Source organism: Hyperolius riggenbachi, chromosome 4, assembly GCF_040937935.1.
Source record: "Hyperolius riggenbachi isolate aHypRig1 chromosome 4, aHypRig1.pri, whole genome shotgun sequence".
NCBI lineage: Eukaryota > Metazoa > Chordata > Amphibia > Anura > Hyperoliidae > Hyperolius > Hyperolius riggenbachi.
In genome coordinates this window covers 22659397-22683770 of record NC_090649.1, presented here as the reverse complement: position 1 = coordinate 22683770, position 24374 = coordinate 22659397, and positions in this window count along the sequence as shown.

Here is a 24374-nt window from a genome sequence, read left to right as displayed (position 1 = left end):
CACACTGGCTCAGCGGATCGATCTCCAGCGGCAGCTGCCAGCCGGCCTCGGAGCCTTCCAGTCACCTGCGATCCGGTTTAGGCTATGACTGCGTGCACTTACAGTCAAAGTTTAACATCCACGAGTTTCGCCGCTGGTTTCCTCGAATTGCAGCCCGTGTGCTCGGCTCCCACACACTCACACCAGCTTATCAGTCTCAGCTTGATAAGCTTAACAGTCCGCGTCTATTCCGCTTGTTTTGCTGTGGAATATCTTGAAAACTACTTCGGCCCCGGCCCCGTCTGCCTGTTTTGCTAGGCAGGGAAGGGTTTCAGCACCACAGTTATAAACTGTTCTTATATCACCTTGCTTCGACACCACCGTCTCACAGACTGTGAGATCACTTGACTCTCCACACAGCAAACAGGAGATAGACTTTCACAGGCTTCTTCAATGTTTACGTTATTTATTCAGGAAACAGGAATACAGATAGATACATTCATCATATCCTAGCCATGCCAATCTTCATGTTGCGTTACAAGCTCGTGATTAGACTCCCTGCTGAAGTCAACCAGGTACCTTCTTCCTAACTACGTTACACTAAACTACCTATGTACAGCATACATTATATCAGATTACAGAAAGGAAGAACATGCTTAGAGGTCCCAGTCGGCCTTGCGAGCTAGTGCGGAAGGAAGAAGCAGAATGCTCTCTCCATCGCTCACTCCGGGTTTAATACCGACTAGGAAAGAGTTAAATATGACATCATCTTCACCACCCCCTAGATCAGATTATTGGTGGACCCACTCGTGGTGTCATCATACCCACCTACTTGATTAATAATCAATGAGGCATTTGACCTAAATGCAGGAATGTGGATGTTTAGTAAATATGGCCGATGTTTACTGTTCCTGTGGTGTACGTGGAGGTCAGAGTAGGCCGATGGCCTTCTTTTAGGAACATGTTCTCAGTATCTGCGTGTATCCTCTGCTACACGCAGACCCTGAGATGCCTCTGCCTGCATCACAAAACCTCGATTGATTTTAAAGGCATACACTGCGGACAAGCCTTTTACATAAAACTCAGGCCAAGTAACTGAGGCCTACTTAAATTATAACAAACTTGACCCACTCAGTCTGGGCATCGGCCACATAACACCTGAGAAATTGCTTGAGAGCCTGATTTACCCTCTCAGTTTGGCCGTTGGTCTGTGGGTGGTAGACGGAGGAGAACGATAACTTCATCCCCAATTGCTGACAGAAAGCTTTCCAGAATCGAGAAGTAAACTGGACTCCCCTATCTGATACCACATCCTGGGGAATCCCGTGCAGTCTGAAAATGTGGAGAATAAACAGCTCTGCCAGTTCCTGTGCAGAGGGGAGTCCGTTCAAGGGGATGAAGTGTGCCATCTTACTGAACCTGTCGACTACCACCCAAATGACCGTTTTACCCTCAGAGAGAGGCAGGTCGCCCACAAAGTCCATGGACACATGGGTCCAAGGTTCCTCGGGCACGGGAAGCGGCTGTAAGGTGCCGGCAGGCGCTCGCCTAGAAGCCTTGCTCCTGGCACAAACAGCACAGCTTCCCACGAACTCCTTACAATCAGAAGTGACGGAGGGCCACCAGACACTCCGATTTAATAATTCTAGGGTGCGAGCCACCCCCGGGTGACCAGCATTATTATGGGTATGGAACGCCTCCAAAACCTTGAATCTCAAATGGAGGGGGACAAAAAGAACCCCCTCTGGTTTACCCTCAGGAACTTCTTGTTGAGAAGGACCCAGCTCTGAGGCCCAATCCAAGTCAACCTGCGCCCCAGAGGGTTCTGGATCCTGTTCACTGGTTCCAAGTACTTGGGCCTCATTCACCGCCATGGGAACCAGTTTCAAACAGTGGTCATGACAGAAGGGAGACCAGCTTATCAACTGTCTGGTACGCCAGTCAATATCTGGGGAGTGCTTTTTTAACCATGGCATGCCTAAGATGACCGTGGATGTGGACATCTCTAATACCAGAAACTGCATTAGTTCTCTATGTAGGGCTCCAATCTGGCATACCACTTCAGGGGTCTGAGTGATGGTGACAGGCAGTGGAGAATCGTCCACCGCAGTAATTTTAATCTGCTCCCCCAGTGGAAGCAACGAAAAACCAAATTGACTGGCGAAGCTTGCCGACATAATATTAAGAGCAGATCCAGAATCTAAAAAAGCTTCAGTAGTGTGAACCTGACCCTCCCAGGTGATTGTACAAGGAAGCAATACACGTTTATTACTTAGAGGTATATCAAGATTGCCTAGGGTAGTACCTCCGGCTACTCCTAGGCGATAGTGTTTTCCGCCTTCTTAGGACAAGCAGAAACCATATGCCCTTTATCAGCACAGTATAAGCATAACTTCTCGGCTTGCCTTCGATCTTTCTCTACCTCTGAGAGCTTGACCTGCCCAATTTGCATTGGCTCGTCAGCCGGTGGAGAGGTAGGCATAGGTGCTGAGAGAGTACATGAAGAAAACTTTCTTGGGGGCTGAGCCCGAGTTTGTTTTTGATAACGAACTCGTCTATCAATCTTAAAGGCCAAAGAAAAGGCCTCATCCAACGTTTTGGGTTCTGGATGGCCCAACATAAGATCAGATACCGCGTCAGACAATCCGGACAAGAAACAGTCCAAGAGTGCGTACTGCTTCCACCTGGCTGATACTGCCCATCTCCTGAACTCGGCAGCATAAACCTCAACTGAACTCTGACCCTGTCTGAGGGTTTTTAACTTCCTCTCAGACGTCACTGCCAAATCTGGGTCGTCATAAATTACAGCCATGGCTTTAAAGAACTCCTCTACCGAGACCAAGGCCTCATGCCCCGTAGGGAGACTGTAGGCCCAGGACTGGGAGTCTCCAGACAATAAAGTCTTAATAAATGTGACCCGTTAAGCTTCTGTACCTGAAGAAAGGGGTCGTAGTTCAAAATAGGACAAGCATCTATGCTTAAAATTGCTAAAATCCGAGTGATGCCCCGAGAATTTTTCAGGTGGGGGTACTCTCGGCTCGATGACAGAAGGGGGAGACACTCGGGTATTAGGGTCCAATAAACTGTTAACTGACTCAGCTAGCTGGTCAATCTGAGTCTGCTGAGCGTTCACCGTTTTAATGAGTTCATTAACGGTGACAGTTAACACGTCGACCCGTTGACAGAGTGCCTCCATAATACTTTACTGGTCTGTTGTTCTGTAACGATCGGTGTCAGCACACAGAGAGTATCTGATTATTGGTGATCTGCAGTATCACCGACAATACAGATATATACCTGATTATTAGTGATCTGCAGAATCACCAATAATACAAGTACGGCTAACCTCTGGACACCAAATAAAGTGTAAGTGTTTGGATGCAACCGTAACTTTAATAGTTTGAAGAAACCTCACCAGAGGGTCTGGTGAGGTACTATCAGTACACGCAGCGTGCACTAGCGTACAAGTTCCAGCAATCTGGAGAACTATACTGAAGAGGCTGAATCTCCCGGGGAGCGGGTGATTCAGAATATACTGCTGGCAAATGAACACCCGAGGGGCGGGTGAGTCAAACTGTACTGCAGCCTAAAGGTGGCCACACACGATACAATAAAATGATCCGATTTTACAGTAATTCGATAAAAACGATCGTATCTCTCAAAAAAATCGAAAGCTTTTTTTTCATTCGACTGAAAAATCCGATCGGATTTCCCGTTTTTTTCGATTTAAATCGATCCGGAATGCCAGATATTTCTCTTCAATTTCTACTAAAGATTGTATCTTTCTACTAAAGATTGTATGGTGTGTGTTGGATTGCTAATTTATTAATATACACACCCTAGCAATTTTCTCTGAGTTTCCAATCATTTTCATCATAATTGAGGAAAAAATTGAACATAGGTGTGTGGTACATTGGCCAGATTTTTGAAATGTTACAATCAGTCAGAAAAATTGATTGCAATTCTTAAATTGAACAGATATTTAAAAAATTGTATGGTGTGTGGCCACCTTAAGTTAAGAGATACAGTATTACTAAAAAAAAGTGAGCAGGTAATTAAGGCTGAACTATAGCCTAGCAGAGTTGCTTAACCAGCGGAGCTGGCGCAGTACACACCTCACTAGAGTGGGGCCGAACCACCGATTTTCGGTTCGCAAACCAGGTTCGTGAACTTCCTCGGAAGGTTTGGTTCGCGTAAACGTTCGCGAACCGCAATAGACTTCAATGGGGATGCGAACTTTGAAAAAAAAAAAATTATGCTGGCCACAAAAGTGATGGAAAATATGTTTCAAGGGGTCTAACACCTGGACCCCCAGGTGGAGGAGTGGGATATATGCCAAAAGTCCCCGGGAAAAATCTGGATTTGACGCAAAGCAGCGTTTTAAGGGCAGAAATCACATTGCATGCTAAATGACAGGCCTAAAGTGCTTTAAAACATCTTGCATGTGTATACATCAATCAGGTAGTGTAATTAAGGTACTGCTTCACACTAACACACCAAACTCACCGTGTAACGCACTGCAAACAGCTGTTTGTGTAGTGACGGCCGTGCTGGACTGGTGCGCACCATGGTGAGAGTGCAGGTTTTGGTGGCTTTACAGCCCATATGGTCGCCTGGCTGATGTAGCTGAATGACAGAACAGTGACTGTCCAGCTGATCAAATTTGGTCTGACCACAATGAGGCAACAACCTTATTATCGTGGGTGTGCCCCCCGAGACACTCATCTAGGCGCCGGTCATTGCTTCATTGTGATACGCAAGCCCCTTCACCACGGCAAGGTAATGATCACGAAGGGGAATGGGCGCATGTACATGCCTTTTCTTTTGTTGTTGCAGCTGCCCGCAGTGCAGCCAGAAAAATTAGGCAGTCATGTACACGCACCAGAAAAATTATTACAGCGGCCGCTGCTAGCAGCGGCCTAAAAAATTCAGCAATCCGCCTGGAGTCCCGGACCCTGTTGGTGGTGGCGGAGAAGGTAGTCAAGCGGCCTGCAGGAAGACATGCTGTGTGGAGGGACTGGGAGCGACTTAGTCTTCTTGGGGCAGGCCAGGCAGCCAGTCACACGGCGTGCAGGCAGAGATGCTGTGTGTGCGGGGACTGACTTAGTCTTGGGGCGGGCAGCAGCCCTCCGGGATCCATGCCTCATTAATTTTGATAAAGGTGAGGTACTTAACACTTTTGTGACTTAGGCGACTTTTCTTCTCAGTGACAATGCCTCCAGCTGCGCTGAAGGTCCTTTCTGACAGGACGCTTGCGGCAGGGCAGGAGAGAAGTTGGATGGCAAATTGGGACAGCTCTGGCCACAGGTCAAGCCTGCGCACCCAGTAGTTCAAGGGTTCCACATCGCTGTTCACAGCAGTGTCTACATCCACACTTAAGGCCAGGTAGTCGGCTACCTGCCGTTCCAGGCGTTGGTGGAGGGTGGATCCGGAAGGGCTACGGCGAGGCGTTGGACTAAAGAACGTCCGCATGTCCGACATCACCATGAGATCGCTGGAGCGTCCTGTCTTTGACTGCGTGGACACGGGAGGAGGATTAGTGGCAGTGGTACCTTGCTGGCGTTGTGCTGTCACATCACCCTTAAAGGCATTGTAAAGCATAGTTGACAGCTTGTTCTGCATGTGCTGCATCCTTTCCACCTTCAGGTGAGTTGGTAACAGGTCCGCCACTTTGTGCCTGTACCGAGGGTCTAGTAGTGTGGCCACCCAGTACAGCTCATTCCCCTTGAGGTTTTTTATACGGGGGTCCCTCAACAGGCAGGACAGCATAAAAGACGACATCTGCACAAAGTCGGATCCAGATGTACCATCCATCTCCTCTTGCTCTTCCTCAGTGACGTCACGTAAGTCAACATCCTCCCCCCAGCCGCGAACAATACCACGGGAAGGTTGAGCAGCACAAGCCCCTGCGACGCCTGCTGCGGTTGTTCTCCTGCCGCCGTCCCCTCCTCCTCCTCCTCCTCCCCCAAAGAAACACCTTGCTCATCATCCTCTGAGTCTGACTCGTCTTCTGCACACGACTTCTCTTCTTCCTCCTCCTCCCCCCTCTGTGCTGCCGCAGGTGTTGAGGAAACAGCTGGGTCTGATGAAAATTGGTCCCATGCCTGTTCCTGCCGTAACTGTTCCTGGTCACGCTCATTCGCAGCTTCATCCGCCACTCTACGCACAGCACGCTCCAAGAAGTAAGCGTAGGGAATTAAGTCGCTGATGGTGCCCTCACTGCGGCTCACCAGGTTGGTCACCTCCTCAAACGGCCGCATGAGCCTGCATGCATTTCTCATCAGTGTCCAGTTGTCGGGCCAGAACATCCCCATCTTCCCAGACTGTTTCATTCTACTGTAGTTGTAGAGGTACTGGGTGACGGCTTTCTTCTGTTCTAGCAGGCGGGAGAACATGAGCAGGGTCGAATTCCAGCGAGTCGGGCTATTGTAAATCAGGCATCTCACCGGCAAGTTGTTTTTCCGCTGAATTTCCGCAAAGCGTGCCATGGCTGTGTAAACCGCCTCAAATGCCCACAGAACTTCCTGGCCTGCTTCCGGACATCCGCTAAGCCAGGGTACTTTGACACAAATCTTTGAACAACTAGATTCATGACATGTGCCATGCAGGGTATGTGTGTCAGCTTCCCCATATGCAAAGCGGCAAGCAGATTGCTGCCGTTGTCGCACACCACGTTGCCTATCTCCAGGTGGTGCGGGGTCAGCCACTCATCCACCTGTTTCTTAAAGCCAATGGGTACCGTTTCTAAAAACAAAAAGTCGGATACTCACCTAAGGAGAGGGAAGGCTCGGTCCTAATGAGCCTTCCCTCTCCTCTTCCGGTGCCCTCGGTGCTGCGCTGGCTCCCCCGTTCGCGTCCGCCACCACAGGGACTTCGGAAGGCTTCGGGAGCACTCCGGCTTCCAAAGACGGGCCGCTGCATACTACGTACGCGCGAGCGCGTCATAGAGGCCGCTCGCGCATGCGTAGTATGGAGCGGCCGCGTCATCGGGAGCCCGAGTGCTCCCGAAGGCTTCCGAAAGCTCCCGAAGGTATGCGGAAGTGGCAGTATTTGACCGAACTGGTTGAATACTGCCACGGGGGATCCTGCGCGGGACCGGGCACCGGGAGAGGAGAGGGAAGGCTCATTAGGACCGAGCCTTCCCTCTCCTTAGGTGAGTATCCGACTTTTTCTTTTTAGAATCGGTAAACATTCACTTTAAGAGCAGCCAGGAGAGCTGATCCAGTGTGACTCTCCGCTTTGAGGCAAGACATGTCTAAGATGTCGTGACACCGTCGTACCTGGCATGCAGCATAGGCCCTGCGGAGCTGGGGCTGTGTAGCTGGAGAGGAGAACTGCCACTCAGCCAAGGAGGAGGAGGACAGCGAAGAGCATGTAGCAGGAGGAGAGGAGGTGGCAGGAGGCCTGCCTGCAAGCCGTGGAGGTGTTACAATTTGGTCCGCTGCGCCCTTCTTGCCATCGTTCACCAGGTTGACCCAATGGGCTGTGTACGTAATGTAGTGGCCCTGCCCGTGCTTGGCAGACCAGGCATCCGTGGTCAGGTGTACCCTTGACCCAACGCTCTTCGCAAGAGATGACACCACTTGCCTCTCAACTTCACGGTGCAGTTAGGGTATGGCCTTTCTAGAAAAATAAGTGCGGCCTGGCATCTTCCACTGCGGTGTCCCGATGGCCATAAATTTACGGAAGGCCTCAGAGTCCACCAGCCGGTATGGTAACAGCTGGCAAGCTAACAGTTCCGCCACGCCAGCTGTCAGACGCCGGGCAAGGGGGTGACTGGCCGAAATTGGCTTCTTCCGCTCAAACATTTCCTTCACGGACACCTGACTGCTGCTGTGGGCAGAGGAGCAGGAAGCGCTCAAGGGCAGAGGCGGAGTGGAGGAGGGTGCCTGTGAAGGTGCAAGGGAGAAAGCGGCAGAAGCAGATGATGCACCTGAATGAGGAAGAGGAGAAGGAGGGTGACTTTTCTTTTGTGTGCTGCTGCTGCTTTTGCTCAGGTGGCCATCCCATTGCTGTTTGTGCCTTTTCTCCAGGTGCCTTCATAAGGCACTTGCTACGTGAGTGTTGGCCTTTCCACGGCTCAATTTTTGTTGGCAGAGCGAACAGATGGCTTTGCTCCAAACTGAGGCACACACATTAAAAAATTTCCACACCGCTGAGCCACCCTGGGATTTGGGCACTATGGGAACCTCAGCAGCTGATGCTGAAAGGCAAGTTGGCTGGCTGTACATAGGTGGCGATACATGGTGCCGGACACTGCCACCAGCTGTTTCTGACGAAGAGCTGCCCCAGCTTCTTTCAGCAACTTCTCTCCTCCTACTACTCTCTGACTCCCCCTCTGAACTGTCCCCCTCTTCATATCCTCTATTGGGAACATACAGAGGATCCGTATCATCGTCATCATCGTAATCATCCTGCCCAGCTTCGCTTGCCTCAGAAAAATCCAAACATGCACCATCAGTAGGTCCTTCATCCTCCTTACACGTTACATCCATAGTGTTGCTGCGTAACTCAGACATATGAACTAGTGAAAATTCATCTGGCTGTAACAACAATGGCTGTGCATCAGTGATTTCACCACTAAATAATTCTTGCGAAGTGTCAAATGCAGCGGAAGTGGTGCTAGTAGTAGCGCTGGTGGCTGAGCAAGATGAGGTGTTCTGTGTCGCTAAATACTCAACCACGTCCTGACAATCTTGGGAGGTGATGGGACGTGCCTTCTTCCGAGCACTGTACTGTGGGCCAGGTCCACACAAAATTACATTTACACGACCTCGCACAGACCTGCCGGGTGGCCTTCCTCTGGCTCTGGCACTACCTCTTCCTCTACCTGTTTTGTCCATATCGGGTATGCACGGAGTGGTATATCACACTGCGTGCACTCACGTAGGTAGGTGGGTTCACTTAACTGCACAGGTATGCGCACTGATGCGGTGGGTTCACTGAACAGAACAGGTATTCAGTGGCGGGTTCACTGAACAGAACAGGTATGCAGTGGCGGGTTAACTGAACAGGTATACAGTGGCGGGTTCACTGAACAGAACAGGTATGCAGTGGCGGGTTCACTGAACAGAACAGGTATGCAGTGGCGGGTTCACTGAACAGAACAGGTATGCAGTGGTGGGTTCACAGAACAGGTATGCAGTGGCAGGTTCACAGAACAGGTATACAGTGGCGGGTTCACTGAACACAACAGGTATGCAGTGGCAGGTTCACAGAACAGGTATGCAGTGGCGGGTTCACTGAACAGTACAGGTATGCAGTGGCGGGTTCACTGAACAGAACAGGTATACAGTGGCAGGTTCACTGAACAGAACAGGTATACAGTGGCGGGTTCACTAAACACAACAGGTATGCAGTGGAGGGTTAACTGAACAGGTATACAGTGGCGGGTTCACTGAACAGAACAGGTATGCAGTGGCGGGTTCACTGAACAGAACAGGTATGTAGTGGCGGGTTCACTGAACAGAACAGGTATGCAGTGGTGGGTTCACAGAACAGGTATGCAGTGGCAGGTTCACAGAACAGGTATACAGTGGCGGGTTTACTAAACAGAACAGCTATACAGTGGCAGGTTCACTGAACAGAACAGGTATACAGTGGCGGGTTCACTGAACACAACAGGTATGCAGTGGCGGGTTCACTGAACAGAACAGGTATGCAGTGGTGGGTTCACTGAACAGGAATACAGTGGCGGGTTCACTGAACAGAACAGGTATGCAGTGGCGGGTTCACTGAACAGAACAGGTATGCAGTGGCGGGTTCACTGAACAGAACAGGTATGCAGTGGCGGGTTCACTGAACAGAACAGGTATACAGTGGCGGGTTCACTGAACAGAACAGGTATGCAGTGGCGGGTTCACTGAACAGAACAGGTATGCAGTGGTGGGTTCACTGAACAGGAATACAGTGGCGGGTTCACTGAACAGAACAGGTGTGCAGTGGCGGGTTCACTGAACAGAACAGGTATACAGTGGCAGGTTCACTGAACAGAACAGGTATACAGTGGCGGGTTCACTGAACAGAACAGGTATGCAGTGGCGGGTTCACTGAACAGTACAGGTATGCAGTGGCAGGTTCACTGAACAGGTATGCAGTGGTGGGTTCACTGAACAGGTATGCAGTGGTGGGTTCACTAAACAGGTATGCAGTGGTGGGTTCACTGAACAGGTATGCAGTGGTGGGTTCACAGAACAGGTATGCAGTGGCAGGTTCACTGAACAGGTATGCAGTGGTGGGTTCACTGAACAGGTATGCAGTGGTGGGTTCACTGAACAGGTATGCAGTGGTGGGTTCACAGTACAGGTATGCAGTGGTGGGTTCACAGAACAGGTATGCAGTGGCAGGTTCACTGAACAGGTATGCAGGTATCCAGTGGGCTCACTGAACAGAACAGGTATGGTGGGCTCACTAAACAGAACAGGTATGCAGCCAGGAACAAGCTAAGCTTAACTAATCTTTCCCTATGAGAGACAGTCTGCAGCAGCTCGCCCTACTCTCACTAACGCAGGCACACGAGTGAGCTTAATGGCCGCCGCTGCCTGCCTTTTATTAGGGGGGGAGTGGCTCCAGGGGCTAGTGTAGCCTAATTGGCTACACTGGGCCTGCTGACTGTGATGTAGAGGGATAAAGTTGACCCTCATGGTGCATTATGGGGCGAACCGAACTTCCGCAAAACTTCGCCTGCGGGACGCGAACGCGAACCACTGAAGTTCGCATGGAACCGTTCGCAGGCGAACCGTTCGGCCCAACTCTACACCTCACCAGTGGCGAGGGCCCCACTGGCGAGTAGAATGGTCAGGCAGGCAAGGGTCGGTAACAGAGAGGTACGTATCGGTACAAAATCGTGAGACAAGAGAGTAAACGGTAATCAGTCAGAGGTTCAGCAACAGGAAGATACGTATCGGTACAGAATCGTGAGACAAGAGAGTAAACGGTAATCAGGCAGAGGTTCAGCAACAGGTAGACAGATGGGCGAAAGTACAGGATCAGAAGGCAGGATCAGAGTCAGAGGTAAAAGCTAAGAGTCATACACAGGAGATCAATACAGTAGTAATATCCTAGTCTGGGTGTGAAATCCGTGGCATCAACACCCGGGAACTAGTCTACAAGTAACAATAGCAATACAGCAATACCCTAGACTAGGTGTGAAATCCTCAGTATCAACACCAGGGAACTAGCCTAAGGTCTGCACGCTAACACGCAAGTATTCACGACAACAGACAATCCTACAATGAAGCCCGGAGGCTTATAAAGCAGAGGAGACCCCACTGGCACGCCCCTCCGAATCAGCCAATCCTGGGCGCCGTGGGACTCCTCTGACGTCAGCCGACCGACAGGTCAGCTGACGGGCTTCCTCCCCGCATAAAGGTCCCGTCTGTGCGCACACCTGCGCGCTACGGCGACCCCCTGCCCGAAATAATGTTCCGTCCTCGGCGTCCTGGACGCCAAGGGTACGGATGGCCGCATGGAGGCAGCTGCGGCGGTGGTGCTGTTCACCGCAGCTGCCTCGTTTCTCACACCACAACTCTTTGTTTTCTGTCTATTAGCCAGTTCCCTATCCATGCACACAGACTCTTCCCCAGTCCTTGCATCCTCAATTTTTGCACCAGACTTCTGTGGGGAACAGTGTCGAAGGCCTTTGCAAAGTCCAAGTATATCACATCTACAGCATTCCCAATATCCATATTAGCATTCACTACCTCATAAAAGCTGAGCATGTTAGTCAACCAGGACCTGTCTTTAGTAAACCCATGTTGATGCTGAAAAATACGATTATTTTCTACTATGAAGTCATGTATAGTATCTCTTAGTAACCCCTCAAATAGTTTGCATACAACTGATGTTAAGCTTACAGGTTTATAATTTCCTGGATCTGACTTTTTGCCCTTCTTAAATAATGGGAAAACGTGGGCTGTACGCCAATCCACTTGGACTCTGCCAGTTGAAAGAGAGTCACAAAAGATAAGATAAGGGGGTTTATCTATAACTGAACTTAATTCCCGTAGGACCCGAGGATGCATGCCATTTGGGCCAGGTGCCTTGTCTATTTTGAATTTATTTAGTCTTGCCTTCACTTCTTCCTGCGTTAAGTATTTAATATTACAGTTAGAAGATTGAGACTCTTCTGCATCTGTAATTTGCAACAGTGCTGTTTCCTTTGTGAAGACAGAAGCAAATAAAGCATTTAATAACTCTGCCTTACCTTGGTCATCCACCATTGGGTTCCCACCCTCATCCTTTAGGAGTCCTATACAGTCAACCTTTCTTTTTTTAGAGTTGATGTACTTGTAAAACTTTTTTGGGTTAGATTTGATATCCCTAGCGATTTGATTTTCAGCTTCGATCTTTGCCAGCCTAATTTCTTTTTTACAATTTTTATTGCACTCCTTATAATTGCTTAGTGCAGCCTCGGTTCCCTCCTGTTTTAGGACCTTATAGGCATTCATTTTCCTCTTCATTTTATCCCTAACCTTTCTATTCATCCATAGAGGCCTTTTTATATTCCTAGACATTTTGTTTCCATATGGGATATACATACTACAATATTGATTGAGAATAAGTTTAAAAGCTTGCCATTTCCCTTCAGTGTCCTCCCCTTGTAGTAAACAAAATAAAACAAAATGGAAAATGTTTTTTTTAACTGTCATTTTCAGAAAAACAACATGTTTTCCTTTGCCTTTTTTTAAATTGTTCCCACTATCCCCCTTAAAGCTAATGGGGATCCATATTTAAATTGAAAAAGTCAGATGCTCACCTAAGGAGAGGGAAGGCTCGGGTCCTAATGAGCCTTCCCTCTCCTCTCCCAGTGCCCTCGGTGCTGTGCTGGCTCCCCCGCTCAAATCCCCCGCCGCGGGGACTTCGGAAGTCTTCGGGAGCCGAGTCCTCCCGAAGACAGGCGGCTCCATACTGCGTATGCGTGAGTTGCGTCATAGAGTGCGCTCGCGCGTGCGCAGTGTAGAGCGTCCCGTCTTCGGGAGGACTCGGCTCCCGAAGCATTTCCGAAGCCTCCCTTCGGCGGGGAAACAGCTGTAGTTGACCGAAATGGTCGAATGCCGCTACAGGGGAGCCAGCGCAACAGTGGGAACCAGGAGAGGAGAGGGAATGCTCTATGGGACCCAGAGCCTCCCTCTCCTTAAGTGAGTATCTGACTTTTTTTAATTTAAATATGGGTTCCCATTCTCTTTAAACTTACGTAGCAAATTTGGTGACCACAGCATGTATGGGGGCTTTGCTATTAACTGCTAAAGTTGGCACAAATAAATGTAAACAAAATGGAATAATTATGCAAAATTACATATGGAATATGAAAAAGGATGCAAAATTGTGTGTAATTGTAATTAGCACACTACGGCCGGCCATCCTTATTTCCTGCTTAAACATAGGAAATTTACCAATATAACTTAATATGAAATTTGTAATGAAGAGGTTTCCGGCTCTCAATACAAAGGACACTTTATGGAAACAGGGCATAACATAGCAACCGGATAAAATAGCAACTTGTGTCGACAGCTGTTTCACGTCACATCAGGAAACTACAATCCCCTTTTACTAGTTTTGTAGTCAGGTAAGCCCCCTAGGATAAGCTGCAAGTTTTTTTATCAGGGGATACGAAGAGAGAGGTGGGCTGGGAGTCCCTGTGCTCCTGAAATATTTTCATGCCTGTAGGTTGGGCCTAGCTTGGGCCAAATAGCCCAATGGTCCTCTGAACACAGCCGGACTAGATGGGTGGACCTCAAGGCTGTTTTGATTTCACCGTTCCCCACTTCTTTGCTGGTCTGGATCAAACACCCCATCCTGCCAACAGGCAGGCTGCTTGCTATACTTTAAACCATCTACATAAATTACAATGGGGCTTTAAATGAACAATCAGTCTTTTATTCTTCAGTGTTCAAAATTCAAATTTCTTCAAGATTGCGGACAAGTAAGCACAAGACCCTTTGATAATCTTTAATGCGGGCTCCGCATGCAGAGTCCTCTATATATACCAAGCCCTGAGAGGACTCTGCATTCGAGGAGCCCGCATTAAAGATTATCAAAGCTGCAAGATTTGTAAGTGATTGCGGAACCTGACAATATAGGGACTATTACATTAGAGAAAAGCGGAAGAATTACATGATACAGGGAAGGACTTATTTAGATTATTTTGGACACATGAATCATAAGATATCCGCATATTGAGAATATTTAGGTCAGTAGAGAACCAGGTGGCTCCATTGTGTGTGTGGTAGTGTGTATGTGGATATGATTGGGGTTCATTGTTACAATCTGACCGCAATCCAATCGACCATTGGTCATGTATAGGATCCCATAGATGGGAATTTTTTATTGAGAAATATTATGTGGTTTTTAATTTTACAATTTTGAATTTTACTTGATATATAAAAGATCTTTTTTACTTAAATAAAATATACAGTTATATAGAAACTGAGACACTAACGCTGTCCTCTTTTGGATTTCTTTTGTTTGAGAAGATTACCTGTTCATTGGATAATCAGGCCAATCAGTTTAGAAAGGTGTGAAACCCAGTCTTCCTTGTATTTCCTTCCTCAGAGGGGGAAGCCTCTGAATCCATTGGTGTCCCCCTCCTGTGGTAAGTATCCCCTATGGGCTGTTTTTTGTTTTGTTTTTGTTTTTTTTACAGATTCCTTTCAAAGCACTCATTTAATCAATGTATGGTTTACAGACCCTTTGCTGGCCTTGTCTATTTCCTACTTTATCTTTGATTTTATGACATGTTCAATAATGGTTACAATCTTTTCTATTCCTTTTTTTGTTTTAATGTCACATCTTGAAGAATATGGCTGTCACTGTGTTACCCTTTCTCTTATTCCCTTATTGAGTATTGCTTGTGATTTGGCAACATATCAGGTTAGCTGTAGAGACGCCAGATTTTTGGCAGAGATGGCCCCGCTCTGTCACCGCTGAATGAGTTTAGAATAGCATGTGTGTAACGACTAGGGATGGATGAATGAAAATATAAAATAGGTGAACACATTGGGCCTGATTCACAAAGCGGTGATAACTCAGTTATCACGCCTAAAACACTTTAGGCGTGATAACCTTTGCACCGCTGAGTTAGCACCGCTTTGTGCTGGTTATCGCGCCCATAGGGTTTAATGGGCGCACAGGAAATTTCGCGCGAGTTTCATTTTATCACGCCTAAACTGAGTTTAGGCGTGATAAAGGGCTTTTCACAGGCGTGCAAACACTTTGCACCGCTTTGTGAATCAGGCCCATTGAATATGCAAATGACAATGTAAACAGTTTATCTTATGGGCTCACAAAAAATACATGCACCCTAAATTAAACAGTGGGAAAAGAATGCCGTGAAATGTAAAATGGAAAGAGCTAACTGCACCTTATGGTGAATTGAAGCCACACAAATAGTTGTGAAAATATCACTAGATGTGAATTTGGCATGTTTGTGATGAGAGCATAATTGGGAAATCAACCTGCGTATCCATACCTGCAAATGTCACAGCATGGCAGAAAGGTATTTTTTTTGTTGTTGGGGGAGGGGGTTGTTGACGAAGGACTCCAGGTAAGGCTGGGGTGTGATGTACAGGGGTGGGTCTGTGAGAAGTAACTAGATTTTCCTGTCCTCCAGCATCATTCAGTATCCATTACCATTACTGTGATGTAACTTGTTGCTGTGGGGAGAAGAGGAGGAATGATGGCGTGGTATGGAGTGTCTTCCAGCAGATCCAGATCTGGCACTTTGGATCTTTCAATGAGGCATCACAGTGACTGTACACACCACCCTTTTCTTTAAGTTTTAAAAGACTCCAAACTACTGTAAGCTGTAAAGTCTTGTACATGCATACAAGACATGTCACACGGTGGGGATCAGGACCCGATCCCTCGGGCAACATTGCAGGGCAGAGTGATATGGTAGTGACGTCACATAAGTTGTGAGTGGGGAGAACAATGCTCTCTGCCATCAATTGGCTGAATGTGTAACGATCAGTGTCAGCAAGATTACAGCTCTCTGATTATGTGGTGATCGGCAGAATCACCAATAATACAGATATAGTAAGCAAACATCGTGTAAGACGTGACTAAGTCACTAACTTTATTGCACAACGTGTAGTGATTGGTGCAAACAGTAAGTTTCTGATAGAATCTCAGCGGTAACCTCGACAGTGGCGATGGAGGTTACAGGTAGAACCACAGCGGAAATCTCACCAGTGGCGAGGGCCCACTGGTGAGAGAGAGTAGTCAGACAGATCAGGTAGGCAACAAATGGGCAGATAAGGTACAGTAACATAAGACAAATCGTAGTCGATAAACATGCCAAGATCGGCAACAGATCAGAAGAGCAGAGGCACAGAATCAGGAGGCAAAATCAGAGTCGAGGTCGGGCAGGGGTTGGCAACAATCAGACAGGCAAAGTACAGAATCGATAGGCAGAGAGCAGAGTCAAGAATTCAGGCAAAGAGTCATACACAATAAATACAATGGTATTGAATGCTACTGATTACAGCTATCAAAGGTCTGAGCACTAACACAAAGTATTCGCAACAGCAGACAAAGAAGCACTGACAGTTAAAGCCTTAAATACAGACAGAGCATTCACAAGTTCCGCCCAGCAGATTCCAGGCAATCAGTGGTAAAAGTCAGCCCCGCCCGGTCAGCTGACCGGCTGGTCAGCTGACCCGCCTCCTCAAAGCATAAAGGTCCTGTCTCCTGGTGCGCACGAGGGCTGCCCTGCTTTGATGGACTCTGGAAAGGCCTGCTCTGCCTGGCTGGGATGACGCGGCGGAAACTGCAGTGACGTCAGACGCGGGAGCGGCGGCCGCGCCGCTCTCCGCTACAGAGGTAACTCCATCACTCTTAATATTACCCCCCCCTCGAGGCGTGGTCTCCAGACATGCCCCTGATGCACTTTCAGGATGGGAGGAATGAAACTGTTTTTTTAACTCCTTAGCATGCAGATGAGGATCCGGCACCCATGACCTCTCTTCAGGACCATACCCTCTCCAATGGACCAGATACTGTAATGAATTCCGCACTCTGAGAATCCAAAATCTCTTCGATCTCATACTCTGGCTCCCCATCAATCACCACAGGGGAGGGGGGGGGGGGAAGAGGAATCTGCATACACAGCTGGTTTGAGCAAAGATACATGAAAGGATTTTACACCTTTCATGGTGGCAGGAAGAGCAACTCTGTAAGCTACCTCATTAATTCTCTCTGTAATAGGGTATGGACCAGTATACTTAGGTCCTAAATTATAAAAAGTGGTTTTGCGCTCCTCTAATCAATGATCTCACTTATACTATAACACGGATCCCAATGGATCGCTAAACCCTGGGGGGTATCACCTCCCTGAACAATATTAGTATTGCACCAGTATGATGCGTGGGTAAAGCGCTCAACACTATTCCTATCAACAGTATATGTAGTAAATAAAAGGTAATTCTTTTACATCAAAACCATCATATGTAACACAGATAGCAGCATACATAAATGTCCCAATGTTGCCAGGCTTTACTCCTGTATGAGACTATATTTCCAACAGCAACAGTTCAGATTGTTCCAGCAACAGCTTGATTAAATCCTCAATTAGATGTAAAAAACACCCTTACCAACGATATTGGCTGATCAAGTCAAAATCAGCATCAGCGTTTTTTCCAAAGGTAGAGAGATATGATCCCCTCCTCTCACAGGCCGACTTCATCCAAGATGACACTCAAAAGACAGAAAATAGCAAAACATAGCGTGACCCTGTTTCAACTTCCTTATAGTCACCACATGTGCTCACTTTGTGTCTCCCTACAAGTGCCTCCACCACCGTGGAAATGATAAAAATGCAAGCTCACCAACTGCTATGGCTGATCCAGTAGACCAGCTACAATCGCTTGTCTGGGATATCCACCCTGATCGACCAGTGCTGCACCTTAAAGAACTCAGAAAGAAGCCTCCATAGCGTAACTCCGTTTAATATTGTATAAAAACACAAAGTATTGCACTCACATGTCATGAAGATTAAATGCGCATTTAAAAGCTGAGCGTCCTCATTGCTTCCAATTGTATCCAGCGTCTCCGCACACTGCGCCTGAGGCTCCGCCCTACCGGTTTCGTCATCAATGACTCATCAGGGGCATGTCCTCAGGCCAGGCGCGGGGACGCTGTGTGCGTCTCAGTATGCAAATTCCTGGATCTCAGAGGCAGCAATCTCGCGATTTTTCCTATCTCCTACCCTAACTCCGGCATCGTGGCGTCTTTTGCAGACATCTTACCTAAACACACATTGTGTGCTGCCTGCGCCTGATAATACAACTAGCCGTCCTACAGCACACACTGTGGACAGATAGTGGGACCCGGACACTAGGTTCCAGCCCATATTAGTCACCATCATTATTTGCCGGCTTCTTCATTATAATCATACTGTATGGCTTTGCATTCCTGAACCATTAATCACATTTAAAACGTTACATTTAAATTTAAAATTTAAAATTTAAAATTTCAAAACGTCTTCACAACCTTGCGTAAACTTGAAATTTAAAAAGAACCATGTAAGATCATAAAACCATATAAACCAATTTCCATGTATCACCCAAACCTCCCCATTGCAGCTACTACTTAATCCATACCCATATATCATATCATATACAACGTATCTAAGGGTCCCTGTGTCATCCACTAACCATGGTTAGTGGATGACACAGGGACCCTTAGATACGTAGTTGTTATGTTGTAATGGGTAAGGGAGGCGGATTTTTATGGGGGTAGTTAAGTGGCAATTGCATGATAAATGATATGGGGTGCTTGTTTCATCCACTGATTGGCAATAAATGGTGTGGGCAAGATGTTGTATATGATATATGGGTATGGATTGAGTAGTAGCTGCAATGGGGAGGTTTGGGTGATACATGGAAATTGCTTAGTGAAGCGCAGTTGGTTTATATGGTTTTATGATCTTACATGGTTCTTTTTAAATTTCAAGTTTACGCAAGGTTGTGAAGACGTTTTGAAATTTTAAATTTTAAATTTTAAATTTAAATGTAACGTTTTAAATGTGATTAATGGTTCAGGAATGCAAAGCCATACAGTATGATTATAATGAAGAAGCCGGCAAATGATGATGGTGACTAATATGGGCTGGAACCTAGTGTCCGGGTCCCACTATCTGTCCACAGTGTGTGCTGTAGGATGGCTAGTTGTATTATCAGGCGCAGGCAGCACACAATGTGTGTTTAGGTAAGATGTCTGCAAAAGACGCCACGATGCCGGAGTTAGGGTAGGAGATAGGAAAAATCGCGAGATTGCTGCCTCTGAGATCCAGGAATTTGCATACTGAGACGCACACAGCGTCCCCGCGCCTGGCCTGAGGACATGCCCCTGATGAGTCATTGATGACGAAACCGGTAGGGCGGAGCCTCAGGCGCAGTGTGCGGAGACGCTGGATACAATTGGAAGCAATGAGGACGCTCAGCTTTTAAATGCGCATTTAATCTTCATGACATGTGAGTGCAATACTTTGTGTTTTTATACAATATTAAACGGAGTTACGCTATGGAGGCTTCTTTCTGAGTTCTTTAAGGTACAGCACTGGTCGATCAGGGTGGATATCCCAGACAAGCGATTGTAGCTGGTCTACTGGATCAGCCATAGCAGTTGGTGAGCTTGCATTTTTATCATTTCCACGGTGGTGGAGGCACTTGTAGGGAGACACAAAGTGAGCACATGTGGTGACTATAAGGAAGTTGAAACAGGGTCACGCTATGTTTTGCTATTTTCTGTCATTTGAGTGTCATCTTGGATGAAGTCGGCCTGTGAGAGGAGGGGATCATATCTCTCTACCTTTGGAAAAAACGCTGATGCTGATTTTGACTTGATCAGCCAATATCGTTGGTAAGGGTGTTTTTTACATCTAATTGAGGATTTAATCAAGCTGTTGCTGGAACAATCTGAACTGTTGCTGTTGGAAATATAGTCTCATACAGGAGTAAAGCCTGGCAACATTGGGACATTTATGTATGCTGCTATCTGTGTTACATATGATGGTTTTGATGTAAAAGAATTACCTTTTATTTACTACATATACTGTTGATAGGAATAGTGTTGAGCGCTTTACCCACGCATCATACTGGTGCAATACTAATACTTAGGTCCTAACCTGGCTGAAGGTTGTCTCAGGGCAATGTGACGCGTGGAGACCCATACCATGTCTCCCAGGGTAAAGTCCCATTCAGGTGAACACTTCCTATCAGCCTGCCTTTTTTGTACATTAAAGGCTTTTTCCAGATTGGCTTTTACCAACGACCAAATTCTCTTACATGATTTCTGCCAGTCGTCTAATGCTGGAAAGAGAGAACTTGATGTGGGTAAGGGGCAAAATTTAGGTGACTTTCCAGTAACCACCTGAAATAGAGAATACCCCGAGGAAGCGTTTCGGAGATTATTGTGGGCAAACTCCGCAAAGGGAAGATACTTTAGCAGTCCTGCTGCGAATCAGCCACATAGCATCGGAGAAACTGCTTCAGTGACTGATTCATCCTCTCGGTCTGGCCAGTGGTTTGGGGATGAAAGCCCGAGGAGAAAGACAAGGTCAAGTCCAAATGTTGACAAAAGGCCCGCCAGAACTTAGACACAAATTGTACCCCTCTATCTGAGACTATATTAAAGCGGAATATAACCCTGCATTTCAACTTTGCTCTAAAACATTATTTACAGTATATTATATGCAACCAGCATTTTTTTTTTTACTAGACCAGCATTGGAAGGGTTACACAGGGCTTTAAAGTTCCTTTAGATTTCTGCAGACGCATCCGAAGCTGAAAAGAGATACATTTTGTTTACAGAAATGTATCTAAGTGTTTAATGTGACTCATCTCTCTGACTGAGAAGGAGCTTGGAGGACTGCCAAAGAGTGTGTAACTGTTTATCAATAGATACATAGAATGTAACAATCTGAACTTCTGCATATCTCTCCAGGAACTTGAAACGTCTGTGTTTAACCCTTCCAATGCTGGTCTAGTAAAAAAAAAAATGCTTTTTGCATATAATATGCTGTAAATAATATTTTAGAGCAAAGTTGAAATGCAGGGTTATATTCCGCTTTAACCGGTATTCTGTGTAAACGGAAGACATGAGTAACAAAAAGATCTGCCAACTCCTGGGCCGAGGGAAGCTTCCTCAAAGGAACAAAATGGACCATTTTGCTAAAACGATCTAAAATAACCCAAATCACTGTATTCCCCTCAGAATTGGGGAGTTCTCCCACAAAATCCATGGATATGTGGGTCCATGGTTCTGTGGGAGTGGGCAATGACTGTAACATACCGGCAGGGGCCTGTCTGGATGGCTTACTGCGAGCACAGATGGGGCAGGATGTAACAAACTCCTTATTGTCATTTCTCCATGAAGGCCACCACACACTGTGAGACAAGAGCTCCTCAGTCCTGCCTATTCCAGGATGTCCTGCGTTTTTGTGGCTATGAAACATCTGCAACACCTGCAAACGCAGATGCAATGGAACAAACAATACACCATCTGGCTTCCCTGATACTGATACGGCTGCAGAGTGACTGTCAGGTCCTGCATGGGTTCTGTGACTGCAATCACGATATGTTCTGGAAAGATGTTTACAGGGAGTGAGGGCTGTACTGTCTCAGGTTCGAAACAGCGTGATAATGCATCGGCCTTCACATTTTTATTACCTGGTTTATACGTAATTATGAATTGGAACCGTGAAAAGAAAAGTGTCCACCGAGCATGTTTCGGATTCAGCCTCTTAGCACCCTCAATATATTTCAGATTCTTGTGATCTGTGTAAACTGTAATAACATGTTCCGCCCCCTCCAGCCAGTGTCGCCACTCCTCAAATGCCATTTTTATGGCCAAGAGCTCCCTGTTACTGATGTCGTAATTTCTCTCTGCTGGGGAGAATTTGCGGGAAAAGAATGCACAGGGGTGTAAGCGCCCTTGAGACCCTGAATATTGGGACAGTACAGCCCCCACTCCAACCTCTGAGGCATCTACTTCCACCATAAACGGACATGAGACATCAGCACAGAACAGGGACTTGAGCTGTGTAAAGGCCTCACAGGCCTTCTGAGACCAGTTGTAAGTATCAGCCCCTTTTTTCATCAAATTGGTGAGGGATGCCACCACTGAAGAAAATCCCTTAATAAACTTTCTATAGTAGTTTGCAAAAGCGTTGGAGCGCTTTTAAACCAGCAGGCGCTTTCAAACCAGCAGGCTGTGGCCACTCCAGCACTGCGGAAACTTTCTTGGGGTCCATTGACAAACCATGCGAGGAGATGATGTACCCCAAGAAGGCGATCTCAGACACCTCAAATAGACATTTTTCTAGTTTTGCATATAGGTGATTCTCTCAGAGTTTACCCAATACAAATTTCACATGATCCCTGTGTTCCTTGAGGTTGCGAGAAAAAATCAGGATGTCATCCAAGTATATGACAACGAAGCGCCCCAGAACATTCCTAAAAATTTTGTTGACAAATTCCTGGAATACAGCGGGGGCATTACACAACCCGAAGGGCATCACCAAGTACTCGTAATGCCCATCGGGTGTGTTAAACGCGGTCTTCCATTCATCCCCCTGTCTAATTCGAATCAAGTTATATGCCCATCTCAGGTCCAGTTTGGAGAACACTTGCACCCCAGAAACTTGAGAAAACAAGTCATCGATTAAGGGTAGCGGATAATGGTTGGGTATCGTAATTTTATTAAGCGCCCTATAATCAATACACGGGCGCAATCCACCATCTTTTTTCTGGACAAAGAAAAAACCCGCCCCTGCCGGTGACTTGGAGGGAAGGATGAACCCTTTCTCAAGGTTCTCCTTGATGTAATCTTTCATAGCAAGTTGTTCTGTGCCTGAGAGGTTGTACTAGTGCCCCCTGGGAGGCATGGTACCCGGCCTCATATCAATAGGGCAGTCAAACTCTCTGTGCGGGGGAAGCTTATCAGCAGCTTGTGGGCAGAAAACATCTGAGAATTCTAAATAGGGGGAAGGAACACCTTCCACCTCAACCTTAGTGGAACACAAAGTAATTTTCTCAAGACAGGAAGATTAACAAGCGGGGGACCAGGCCAGTAATTGCCCCGTGTTTCAGTCAATTTTAGGTGAGTGTTGACGTAACCATGGGAGTCCCAAAACAATCAATGCGGACGACGTCTTTAACACATAAAATTGCAGTTCCTCCCGATGCAAAACTCCCACATGACAGGTGAGAAGAGGAGTTTGCGAGAGAGGTTGCTTGTTCTGCAGTGGAGAATCATCAATGGCGGTTACGTATATCTGCCGGTCTAAGGGAAGAATAGGAATTTACCACTTAGAAACCATACTCAAGTCAATAAAGTTAGCTGCAGAACCCGAATCCACAAAGGCCTGCGTACAAAAACCTGACCCTTCCACGTCACAGAACAAGGCAATAACATTTTGGAAAACTTCTGAGGTAAAACAGGTTCGCCTAGGGTAGTACCTCCAACTACACCTAGGCGGAGAAGTTTTCTGCCTTCTTGCTGCAATTTTGTATGAGATGCCCTTTCTCTCCGCAGTACAAACAAAGGCCCTCCTTGCGCCTTCGGAACTTCTCTGTCTCCGACAACTTTGAATGACCGATCTGCATTGTTTATCCAGAGTTGTCATGACTTGTGGGGTAGAGACAACAGTTCTGGGAGTACCTCGTGACCTCCCTTGTTTATAGTACCGTACCCTGCGATCAATCTTTATTGCCAAAGTAATAGCCTCATCTAAAGTTTTGGGTTCAGGATGGCTGATCATGATGTCAGAAACTGAATCAGACAACCCTGACAAAAAACAGTCTAGTAAAGCGTAATGTTCCCACCTGGAAGAGACCGCCCACTTCCTGAACTGAGAGGCGTAGTCTTCCATGGTACCATGCCCTTGGCGTAGCCTTTTTAAATTTCTTTTTGCCGTGGCTGCAATATCTGGGTCATCGTATATGACTGCCATGGCATCAAAGAAAGCCTGAACTGATGTTAAAGCCTCATGACCCTCAGGCAAATTATAGGCCCATGTTTGCGAATCCCCAGACAGCAAGGTTTTGATCAATGTTACCCTCTGTAGCTCAGAGCGTGCAATGGGTCTCATTTCAAAGTATGATTTACACCTATTTCGAAAATTTCTGAAGTCAGGTAGAGCCATTTTAGGCTCCCGGACCAGAGAGGGAGGCAATGATGATGCAGATCTCTGTGAGTGATTAACGGAAGCAGGAGATTTGGGCACATGAGACAAGTGGACAAAAAGGGCGCCCCATTCACTCCCATTATAAATATCGTTTAATGGGCGCCGAACAGGCAAAAAAAGGCGCCGGAGATTATTAACGTTTTACAAACGGCGCCCGGAGATTTTTAAGGTTTTATAACTGTGCTTGTGATGATTTAACTTTACAAAA